An 11,692-nucleotide genomic window follows, 5' to 3' on the forward strand; every position below is an offset into this window, starting at 1 on the left:
TTTCTTTATTTTCTATCCCTAGAAATAACAATTTTGTAGTTTGGCCATGGCACAATCTTTGACATACATATTTGTTGTTGATGGCAGAGAATACTCTCCTATTATGTAAGTTAAATTATGTCTTATTATATTATTACATAGTGGATGGAATATGAGACTTGCAGTCAGGAAGATCTGAGTTGAAATCATGCCTCAGGCCTTCTTGAACCAGAAACCAGAGTGGTTACCACCTCCTCAATGCTTTTCATGATCCTGTCCTTTTCCTTAAAATGGGGACCACCGTTTCCCATTCTTGTCTAGAGTACCTGAAACCTTTTTCCAGAAGGCTGGCAAATCTCTGCTCTACTATGCCCAGAATTACTCCAAAATGATGGAAGTTGGATCCAAACCTGCTTCTTAGGCTATGACCACTTCACCAACTCACTTCCAGCAAGTAAAAGAAACACCTCCAGTCAAGGAGAAGGACAAAACTTCCAAAACTGTAGTCCAGCATGATGATAATTCTCATAAGAACATGGGTGGATCCCAGCTTCCCTCTGGCCATCCAATCTCTGCCAGGAGTCAGGACACTGCCAGTAAATGCCCTTACCTAGTGGCTCAGATGAACCAAGGAATCAAGCAACATCTTCTGGAAGGCCAGTTTAGAGCTTCAAGAGGATGTGCAGGAAATGCAGGATGTGAGGAAAGAAGTTGCTCAAATTCCAGTTAATGCTACTGTGATTAATCTTAAGGCTAGCAGAGAAGACATGAATGGTTTGGTAAAGAATGTCAGGATCCCATGTAAAATCAAAGTCCAGAAAGAGTATCCCATCTCCTTCATGGCAACTTGCCACAATCTGTTTCCATTTTTCAGTATGATAAAAGAAAAAAAATGACAAAAAAAATGATCATACTTAGAGTGTTAAAAACCATGAACCAGAAGGCACACATATTCCCAATAGCAGATGACTAGATGAATTCTCTTGTTACTAAAAAGCAGGTTGTCTGTCTGGTGTAGCAATGAATACCTAGGAATGAGTCATCATCCTTGGGGCAGTCATGGAAACATTAAAACAACAGGGTGCTGGAGCAAGTGGTAGAAATATTTCTTGAACCAATAAGTTTCAGGTTGATCTAGAATGAGAACTGACTGACCACGGGAAAGATGCAGCATTACTGTTTCCATCATGTTGTTTTGCTAATGAATCCACACTTTTCATTTTGGCCAAGATAATACCAGGTTGTGAAATTTATTCTGATTCTGGGAACCATGCCTCCATGATCCAAGGAATTCGTAATAGCAGAATGCCAAAGTATATACTTTGCCATAATGAGGTAAACCTCAGAGAGCTGCTAAAGAAATCAGACCCTTCGGTCCCCAAGATTGCTACATTTGAAATTATTCACTCAATGGATGGAGTGGTATGTCCATTGTAAGAGCTGTGTGATGTGTCCCATGAATATTGGGCAATTACCTTTGTGGTTGAAGTCCATGCCATGGGATTATATGTTACTGGAGGAGGTGGGATAGGGGATCATGATGGAATTAAGCACAAAATGGACATCATTTCTGGAACCCTTGGCAAAGCCTTTGGTTGTGTTGGGGGCTACACCAACAGCACAAGTTCTTTAACACACCGTGCAATCCTATGCCGCTGGCTTCATTTTCACAAACCGCCCCCCCCCCAATGCTTCTGACTGGCTCCCCCGAATCGGCCTGCATCTTCAAGAGCACCGAAGGTGGATCCCTGATCCCCGCAGCACCAGAGCAATGTCAAACTTAGGAGACAGATGCTAATGGACGCCGGCCTCCCTATGGTTCACTGCTCTAGTCATATCATTCCAGTCCAGGTGGCAGATGCTGCTAACAATAGAGGTCTGTGAAGAACTCTTGAGCAAACATAACTTCTAAGTCCACTCCATCAAGTGCCCCACAATCCCCCAGGGAGAAGCGCTGCTCCGCATGGCTCCCACCCCTTACCATGCTCCACAGATGAAGAACTATTTCCTGGAGAACCTGTGGATACTTGGAAATTTGATGGCTTGGACCTGAAGCCTCACTCCTGGGCAGAATGTAAGTTCTGTAGAAGACCCCTACACAAGCGAGAGAGAGAAAGCCTACTTCCAGGGCATGAGCAAACTGGTTTCTGTCAGTCCCTCCTTTGCTCTACCTGATATCCCCCAGTCTCCTATCCATGTCGTCTCTGTAGTCTTTAGATATGAATTAATATATCTTAAATTTTAATCCATAGTACAAATGTAGTTCTGACAATAAATTCCTATTGAAGCAAAAAAAAATCATACTTCAGACATTTACTAGCTATAGATATTCCATTTATCCTGCTCCTCAACTTCTTCAAATGTACAATAGGGATATTTACTTCCCAGAGATTTTGTGAGGGTCAAATTAAATAACACATATAAAGTCATATGTAAACATAAAGTGCTCTTTAAATTCTAGACGTGATTATATTTAAAAATTTTAAAGTTTTGCATGTAAATATTATGTTTGTTTACCCCCAAACTCACAAAATTTGAGGATGATTTTTAAAATGATTTTTAAAAAACACAAAATGTATTGCTTTGTTTTATTTATTGAAAAGTGCGTCAAGCATTTCAGATTTGAGTATTATTTGACCACACAAATGAAGCAGGGCTGATTACATTTAAAAAATCAAAGTTACCTCAAAAGTGTAATGTTGCTTACATAAAATATTTGGAATTATTATTATTATTATTATTGCCTTTTATTTTTTGGAGGGCAATTGGGGTTAAATAACTTGCCCAAGGTTACACGACTAGGTTTTTTTTTGTTGTTGTTATTGTGTGTGTGTGTGTGTGTGTGTGTGTTCCTCCTGACTCCGCACAGGTGCTTTACTCACTGCACCACCTAGCCACCCCTTGGAATTTTTTTTAAATAGAAAAAAAATCCCTTAGAATAAAATATTAATGAACTTTTTAAAATCAGTTTTATTACAGGCCCCAATTTAGTTGCTTTCTAATCAATGTCAGGAAGAAACTTTTTAAACAATGCCATAAAAATAATCATATGATGGTGTCTGGCCTTCCCTCCTCTATACCTTATAGTTATAATTCAGATCCCAAGAGGAGAAAAATAATTTTATGTATATAATTTAGATCCAAAGAGGAGAAAAAAATTTAACTGTCTACAAAGTATTTGCATATGTATATATGAAATATAAGTTCTTAAATTAGAATTGATCTTTATTTCTGTGATAAAGGATGCTAAGAAAAAAGAAGGGATATTAAAATAGAAATGATTGATTGGATATTTTAATGGATAAATAAATAATTTAAGGTAATATTTACTTATTTTAGTTTTTACAGAAGACATTGTTTTTTTTACAAATATGCAGTATAGTTTTGAATGAATAATGTTGTTACATTCTACTTTCATCTGGCATTTAGTGTATGTTGTCTTTTTGCATCTATGTCTTATCTCCTTAATCAGATTGCAGTCTTGCTGAGTATAGAGACTCTTTTCAACTTCTTTATATGAACAGTATTTGGCACAGAATCTGAAACATATTATTATTCCACAAATATTTGTTTCTGATGATAAGAGGATACTGTTCCTTCATTATATAAATCTTGGTGTCTAAAATATTTAACTTAGTTTCTCTCCAATGGAATGCAAACCTGAAATTAAAGATATATGTTAAATTCCAATATATTATCATTTTCAGACATCAATATTTATTGATGTAAGAAAGTTAAAAATAGATATAAGTACGACCATTGGTAATGAATACACTAATTATTTTTTCCTGCCTTTGCCTCAGACAGGAGGATCTGTGAAATCTGAATCACATATTGTAATGCAAATGTAAATTTTAAAGATCTTCCCTGCCCCTAGGCTAAAGTGCACCAGAAGCCTGGGGAGGGAGGCTTGTTTTTCAGTAGATACTTTTTGATTGGCCAGTGGGTCAATAAGGTTGTTACATTCTCTGAGCCAGGAGAAGGCTATATAAGCCCTGATGTGTAGCTTTGTTTTGGGACTCACTTTGAGAAGTATTCTGTGATTTGATCTGAGTTCTGGGAAGCCATTGTTGAGAGTCCCCCGGCTTTGAAAAACCCAGAATGTGGAAACCCAGATGTTGACTGGGTATGGATGTAATGGTTGGACAGTTTGGAAATCTGTCTACTTGATGTTTCTGTCTTGATAATTATGCCTGTATACTTTGAGGTTCAGGGTGCTGACCTTTTCTCCTGAACAAGGTAAACGATATATGTCTGACTGATTAAAGTAAGCTTGTTAACCCATTTTGAGTTGCTTTCCTTTAACAAAGCAGATCCAAGAACCTGTGGTAGCTGCAAACCCTGAGGACTCTTGGGGTGCTTGCTGCTACACATATATATTTGGATAAATAGACTCAGTTATAATCAATGATTTGTTTTGCATTTTAGATGCTACAATCCAGTTCACAATCATCTTTTACATATATTCTTACTTCATATTTTTCTTTTTTAATTATTACTTTTTTTCACAACAGTTGTCTTAAAGAAAAACATTACTTCTTTCTTGGTGTTACCACACCCTCCCCAAATGTTATGCCTTATTGTGTTCACTCAATTTGTAATAGTATCAAGATTCTTAGTTTTTTTTTTTCTTGACCAAAAAGACATCATGAAAGATATGGAAGAACAGAGGGGATATGAACCAGTTGTGTATTGAGTGCAAGAAATTACCCTTTATTGGAGAGTTTCATTGTTATTAATAGAAAACAACTACTACAACAACCAACAACAACAACAACAAAAAAAGTAGACCATTCCAAAAGCATTGGGTAAATCCTCTGTGGAGGATCTGTGAAAAGACTTGACCAAAAGTCATGAAACATAATCAAGCATGTAGGAGAATCAATAATGAAATCAATGACTTGATAGTCTATCAAAATACCCAAATATACACAAAATATAAAAATAACATTTATTAAATGTCTAACATATATGGAGTATTGCTTTGGGTGCTGACAAACAATGATTAAATAAGACATAATTTCTAATGTGATGGAATTTAGAGTCTAGAAGGGGAGTATAAAGAAAAATGGATTGCTTTAATTTTTAATTGTGAGAGTTTTTGAAAGCATTTAATATACTTTGATACATACTCCCATTTAAATGCTCCATGATTTTATTGTTCTGTATTTTTCCTCTCTAGTACCATACTGTAGCTTCTCACGTTTCTAAATGATTTTATGAGTTGCTGTGACTTGCCTATCCCCTTAAATTTCCATCAACATGTAACAAATATTCAGATAATGAATTTCTTTGAAATTAGGTTAGTAATTGAACAGTAGTTTAACAAAGGACTCATATTGCATTCATTCATCCATTCTTTCAACAAATATTTATTAAATTCATGATGAACAAAGAATTTTGGGAGACAACAATTAATTCTTCATATTATCGCAGGATTGTTGATAGTCTCCTTTCCTTGGCCTGTAAAGTGCTTCACAACCTGGTTTTGAAGCTACTTTTTTCCAGTTTATTTGTACTTAGTCCCTTCTCATAGACTTTATATTCCAGTCAAACTTCCCATGCTACAAAATAAAATCTTTTCTCTGAAATTTTCTCGTATTTCTGTATTTCTCACATTGACAATACCCTTTACCTCTGAATTCTCTGTCTCACTGATTGGTTACTCTCAAAATCTACATTTTAAGGATGATGTCCAGGCTAGTTATGTGCTTTTTAACCTGTTGTTTGTACTTATGAGTCATTGTAATTTTTTTTATCATGCCCCTGTTCTTCCCCTACACCAATTCAGCTTTCTTTTATAAGTTTGCTTCCATTATTAGAATATTATTTACATATGTATATATGTCACATAAATATGTATTGCATTTTTGTATTTGAATCCCCAAATCTAAGTACAGTGCTTAGAATATAGTATTTAATAAATGATTATTGGTTTGTTGATGAATTAACTACTATCTCTTGCCTGTTTTTCAAGACTCAGATTTAATGTCAACATCTTGAGCCTTTAGTTCTCCGAGTCAATGAAGACTGAAGGATGGTCTTATTATCTTTTAAGGAAAAATAATTAATTTGCATGGAGATGGGGACAGGAGTAGTAAATTATTTCCACTAGACCTGTATATAGTAGTTCATCTGCTGTCTTCACATATTTGAATTGTGGAAGTGATCTTCCTTCTCATGGTCAGTGACCTTATGTTGTCTAAACTTTATATCTAAGAGTTCTTTCTAAACATCTGTTCCTTTCAAAACTCATTTAAAGTCTCATCTTTTCCTTGAAGGCTTTCCTCATTCCTCTAATTTTTACAGCCACCTACAATCACTCTCCTTATTGTGTGTGTACTATGTATATAGTATATTACATGTATGTGTGTTTATATGTGTGCATATATATTTACTTTATATTTGTATTTACTAATATTTCTATTTACTGATATTATCATGTATATGCATACATGTATTTATACATATATGTATATATATGTGTGTGTGTGTGTATATATGTATATACACATACGATTTGCTTATCCAATCAGTGAACATGGACTATCCTCCTAATAGAGTGCAAGGTAATTGATTGCAAATACAAGATTACTTTTGCATTTTTATTCACAGTGTTTACCACAGTGCCTAGAGATGGGGATACGGGAAAGTGTGTATTATGTGTCAGACACTGTGCTAAGAGATTTAGATTTATTATTTCATATCATCCTTGCAACATACCTTCAAGATAGAAATCTTTCTTATTTTCATTTAACATGTGAGGAAACTGAAGTAAACAGGAGTTGTTTTGTTCAGGATTGCCCAGCTAATAAGTATCTACGGATGGAGTTGAATTCAGGCCTTCTTAGTTCCAGGCTCAGAGCTCTATTCAGCTCTATCCTTTATCTAGGTATTAAAAATATATATTCCTGGTGATTTATTCTTGATCATTCAAAATAATTATAAAATTGAATATTCTTAAGACTTTTGTTGTTATTGTTTGTTCAGTTGTTTCTGGTTTTTCCTAACCCCATTTAGGGTTTTCTTGGCAAAGATACTGCATTAGTTTGCCATTTCCATTTCCAGGTCATTTTACAGAGGAGGAAATGAAGGCAAACTGTGACTTATACAGGGTCACAAAATTAGTGTCTGAGAGGATATTTGGACTTAGTTCTTGATGATTTCAAGATGTAGTGCTCTATCCACTGCACCAGTTAGCTGCCTAATTCATAAGAGCAGTCACTACTTTATATCTATGGACAAGAGAGGAAAATTAGGACACATTTATTGGTGAGACTGGAGAGTCTCATCCTATTAAGATTTTATGGTTATGTATTTTTTCTACCTCCTTATACTAAAACAGCTCATCTTTTAAATTAATAAATATGAATGAATGATGTCCATCTCAACTCTTGTATGACTCAGTAGAAGGTCTTTAAGAATTGTTAAGACTTAAAATATATTCTTCTGTAGCCTATATATTTATGAAGCTCTTCAAATTTTACTAGGCATGTATTTGGCCCACAGATATGCAGTCTTTTCCAAGATCTATACTCAAAACATTTATAGTTTAGGGTCACTTGGTAGAACTTACAGCCATCCCTTCCCATGTTCTGGCTATATTTTTCAATCAATAACTGACACTAACCATGCAGAAATTGTGAAATGTTCTGCATGGGTTACCTCATTTCAATCGCACATTATAGCAGTTATTTGTACTTCATATATTATCTCCCCCCTCCATCTTTTACTGATGAGGAAACTGAAACTCAGAGAAAATAAATAATACCATGTGCCCCCAAACCAGGTATCAGAGAAAGAACTCAAACCCTGGTCTTCCTATTCTAGCACACTATTCATTATGCCAAACTACTTGGGACCCCCTCCATTTCACAATGGAATGTTATAGTGGGGGTCTAGTAGTCTTAGTCTCATAATAGTTTTTGTTTATTTGTGGAGACAGACCTGTGATTTTATTGCTGTTGCCCTTCACTATTCCCAGGGTGAAAAAAAAAAAAACAACTTTCTTTAATGTAAGGAAATAAGTAAATAGTCTGTACATAAATTAAACTGTGATACATATGTATGTGTGTTTATATTAATATATTTCATATATTTTTATATGATATATACATATAACATATACGATACATTTAAAGACATAGGAGGCAGCATTATATATAAGCATAAATACACATATTAATATGGGAAGGGATATGGTTTATTCAGCTTGGGGATGAGCCTAGAATTCTTCAAAGAGTTAGTAGATCCTAGTGAATTTGCTAAGGCACATAGAATTTTTGAATTTTTTCAGGGTTAATTTTTAATTAAAAAATTTTATTTTTTCTCAGTTAGTCATTTATTTATTTTCTTCTTCCTATTTCCACCTACCCACTAGGAGAAAGAACAGTGAGTGAGTGAGAGAGAGAGAGAGAGAAAGAGAGAGAGAGAGAGAGAGAGAGAGAGAGAGAGAGAGAGAGAGAGAAGGGTGGGAGAGGGGGGAGGAAGAGAGGGATATTGTATCATATAAGCATAATGAAGCAGAACAAATTCTTATGTTAGTCACATCAAAAAATAATTTGCCTGACTCTAAGCCCAATACATGAAACTGTCTGCTACATGACTTCTTACCATTCACACATGCAAATACACACACAAATACATGCACATTTATATTTATATGTATTTTGTATATTAATTTCTCTCTGATAAATGTTCTGTGTAATGGTACAATGACAGAAAATGAATAATTACACTTTTAGTTCATTCCCCAAAGGAAGAGAGTCATATTGTCTCTGAGAGAGCCTCCATGGCTCCTAGAATAAATGATTACAATTGCATAGATTTTAGACAAGCTAGACTACTATAAAAATTAGTAAAAAGGTTCTAAGGTTATAGCTATTTATTTATTTTTTATCTGTGTTTTAGAGGAAGCAAAAGAGTATTAAGAGTTCAGAAATAGGGGAGGCCAGGTAGCACAGTGACTAAGAGCACCGGCCCCAGTGTCAGGATGACCTGGGGATTGAATCCTGGCTCAAATACATAGCACCACACCCAGAAATAACTGGCTGTGTAACCTTGAACAAGTTACTTAACCCCAATTGCTTTAAAGAGTTCAGAAATAATAAGTTGTGCTACAAGAGTCTTTAATCTTTTTTTTTTATTACCATTGTCAGGAATGTACTTGAAACAATAAGCAAGCAAGCATCAATACTTTGATTGATTTTTAAAAACAGTAACTTGTAATTGAAAAACACAGGTTCTTTTCCACTATTAGCAATATTAATGTTCATGTACCAATAACCATCTGAGTATATGACAATTTGGTTCAGCACATATTATAGATGGCATGCTTATATGAGAAATATTGCATTAGATGTTAGATATATAGAGTTCACTACATGATCATTCTCCAAATGGTATTCCAAAATATCTGAGGGGATAAGGTACACATAAGTGACTAATTGTGAAATAAGAGAAATGGGACATTAAACAAATCACTCATGTTAGGAATCCTTTCTTAATAGCCTTCTTTGTGCTAGGAATTTTGCAAGACATAATGGAAACCACTCCCAATAAGTTTACATTCTCTTGAGGGAAATAAAATTTACACACATAAGTAAATATAAAATGTTGTTATTATTGTTGTTCATCTTTAATTTTCAAAACAGGACCGGAGACATCACAACTCAGGAGAACTGGTTTTAAGTGAAGCAGAATTGCATAAAGTGTTCAACCTTGCTCTTTTTTTCTAGTCATAAAAGTCCTGTGGAAATATAATAGTCAAGACAAGTGGAGATGGCATCGGATGTACATAATGATTTTTGATGTCTTTGATGCCTGACCAAACTCTGAGCGCTACACAACACTCCATAACTGCTTCATCACCTCTGTGGGCATTGGAAAAAATCATTCCCATATGCCCATTCCACCAGGGCAAGTCTTCAAATGCTTGGGATAGACCTCTCCCTAAATTCACCAACAGGTTTGAGGCCTGTCACTTACCCATAACAGCATTTAGCCTGTCTGTAGAGATCATTTTAATGGAGCATGGCTGCTGCACATGCTACGGCTTCTTAGAGCCATAGGTAAGATTTGAGTTGGGGTGTGTGGAGTGTTTAGGAAGGACAAGCATTTCTTGTGTGAGGTCTTGTCCAGGCCTTTTCAGGACTGCTCATTGAAATGCCAAATATACGGAAGTGACTAAAATGGTAGGCAACATGACCTAGTGGAGAGAGAGCCTGCCCCTGAGTCAGGGAGAACTTGGTTCATGTCACAACTCTGAGTCATATTGGCTGTGTGTGACCATCAGCAAATCATTTACTATCTCACTCTCCCAGAAAATTCTCTTTAGAATTTCATATTTGTAAATCTGAGATACAGAGCAAGTTCTAAACTGCATCAGGAGAAGGAGCTTGTTCCCTAAAGTTTCCTATATCACTAAAATCATAGGTTCAATCCAATAAACAGATAGATAAATGAGCACATACATAGTCAAATAAAAAAAAGCAAGTAAATAAAACAATGGATTAATGACAGAAGAATAAATAAGTAGAATACATAAATGTCAAAAATGTACAAGTAAATTAACAGGAATAGCTGAATGAATGAACCAATAAATTGATGGAAGCTTAAGATAATTTAAAGTAAATACATTATAAGAAACCATACAAGTCATTATAACCTTAGTGTTTGTTACAATCCAAGACTTTTTCAAACATTTGCTAAAACTCCACTATTCTTGATCATGCCAGGTATATTCATTCCCAAAGAATTAACTTTCATCTATTTATTAATAGTAATTAATAAGTACCTCACCAATATCCTTTTAAAGAAATTAGAGAATTAAGGACTTTAAAATTAAGTCAAATTATGCGTATGATCAAAAATGCTTTCCACACCATCCCCAAGAAGTGATCATCAAAATTTTACATCGAAATCTCCATGGAATGGGAATACAACACCCTCTGAAGTAACCCATTCCTCTTCTGAATGGCTCTCATTTTTAGGAAGCTTGCCTTGCTTTGAGATAAAATTTCTCTTTCTACAAATTTCAGCTCTTGTGACTAGTTCCAATCTGAGTATCATTCATTGACTATTATGTACAAGGCACTGTGACAGCATTGATGGTAAAATGAAAAAAAAAATTCCTAACTAAAAGGGACTCATCTTTCATTGTAGGTTAAGATGAGTTTAATTTTAAAAAAATATGAAGGTACTTCAGATATTGGCAAATGTAAGTCATTTCTCTCTTTATTTTTCTTTCTCAATGATAAAAACCCCAACTTTGTGAAAGTGATCTTTGTATGCATTGTCCTTTCCCTATTTTAGATTCATCTTGTGGATGAGCTTCAGCATGATACCTGTAATAATCCAGTCTCCAGATGTGATCCAATCAAAGCTTAGTTCTGTAGAGTATCATCTCCATTGTTCTGAACACTTCAATACTTTAAATGATTAGTGCTCTCCTTGATTTGTGGAACCCCTTCAGTGATGCAGATCTCAACTCACATATACCTTCTTATTCTGTTCAGTTCTTCCATATATTCTTCCACATCATTCACCCAACACAATAGATGCTTTCCCCCTACACCTTTGACACCATGTGAATATCCATGGAACATGTGGGCTGTCCAGTGATAAGCCTTTATTCTTGCTAAAAGATTAGCCAAACTTTTCTTCTCATTCATACTCTGATGACATTCTTTATACTACTCAAATTCTTGGTTAG

The 11,692-nt window shown here is 35.0% G+C and overlaps 1 pseudogene; it reads left to right on the forward strand.

Moving 5' to 3' along the window:
- Positions 1-268: 268 nt before the first annotated feature.
- LOC138162017 (5-aminolevulinate synthase, non-specific, mitochondrial pseudogene) lies at positions 269-2,224 on the forward strand (annotated as a pseudogene).
- The last annotated feature ends 9,468 nt before the right edge of the window (positions 2,225-11,692 follow it).

Source organism: Petaurus breviceps, unplaced genomic scaffold (assembly GCF_028583685.1).
Source record: "Petaurus breviceps papuanus isolate PSGF00001 unplaced genomic scaffold, PetGlider_PUasm1.0 186, whole genome shotgun sequence".
Classification (NCBI taxonomy): domain Eukaryota; kingdom Metazoa; phylum Chordata; class Mammalia; order Diprotodontia; family Petauridae; genus Petaurus; species Petaurus breviceps.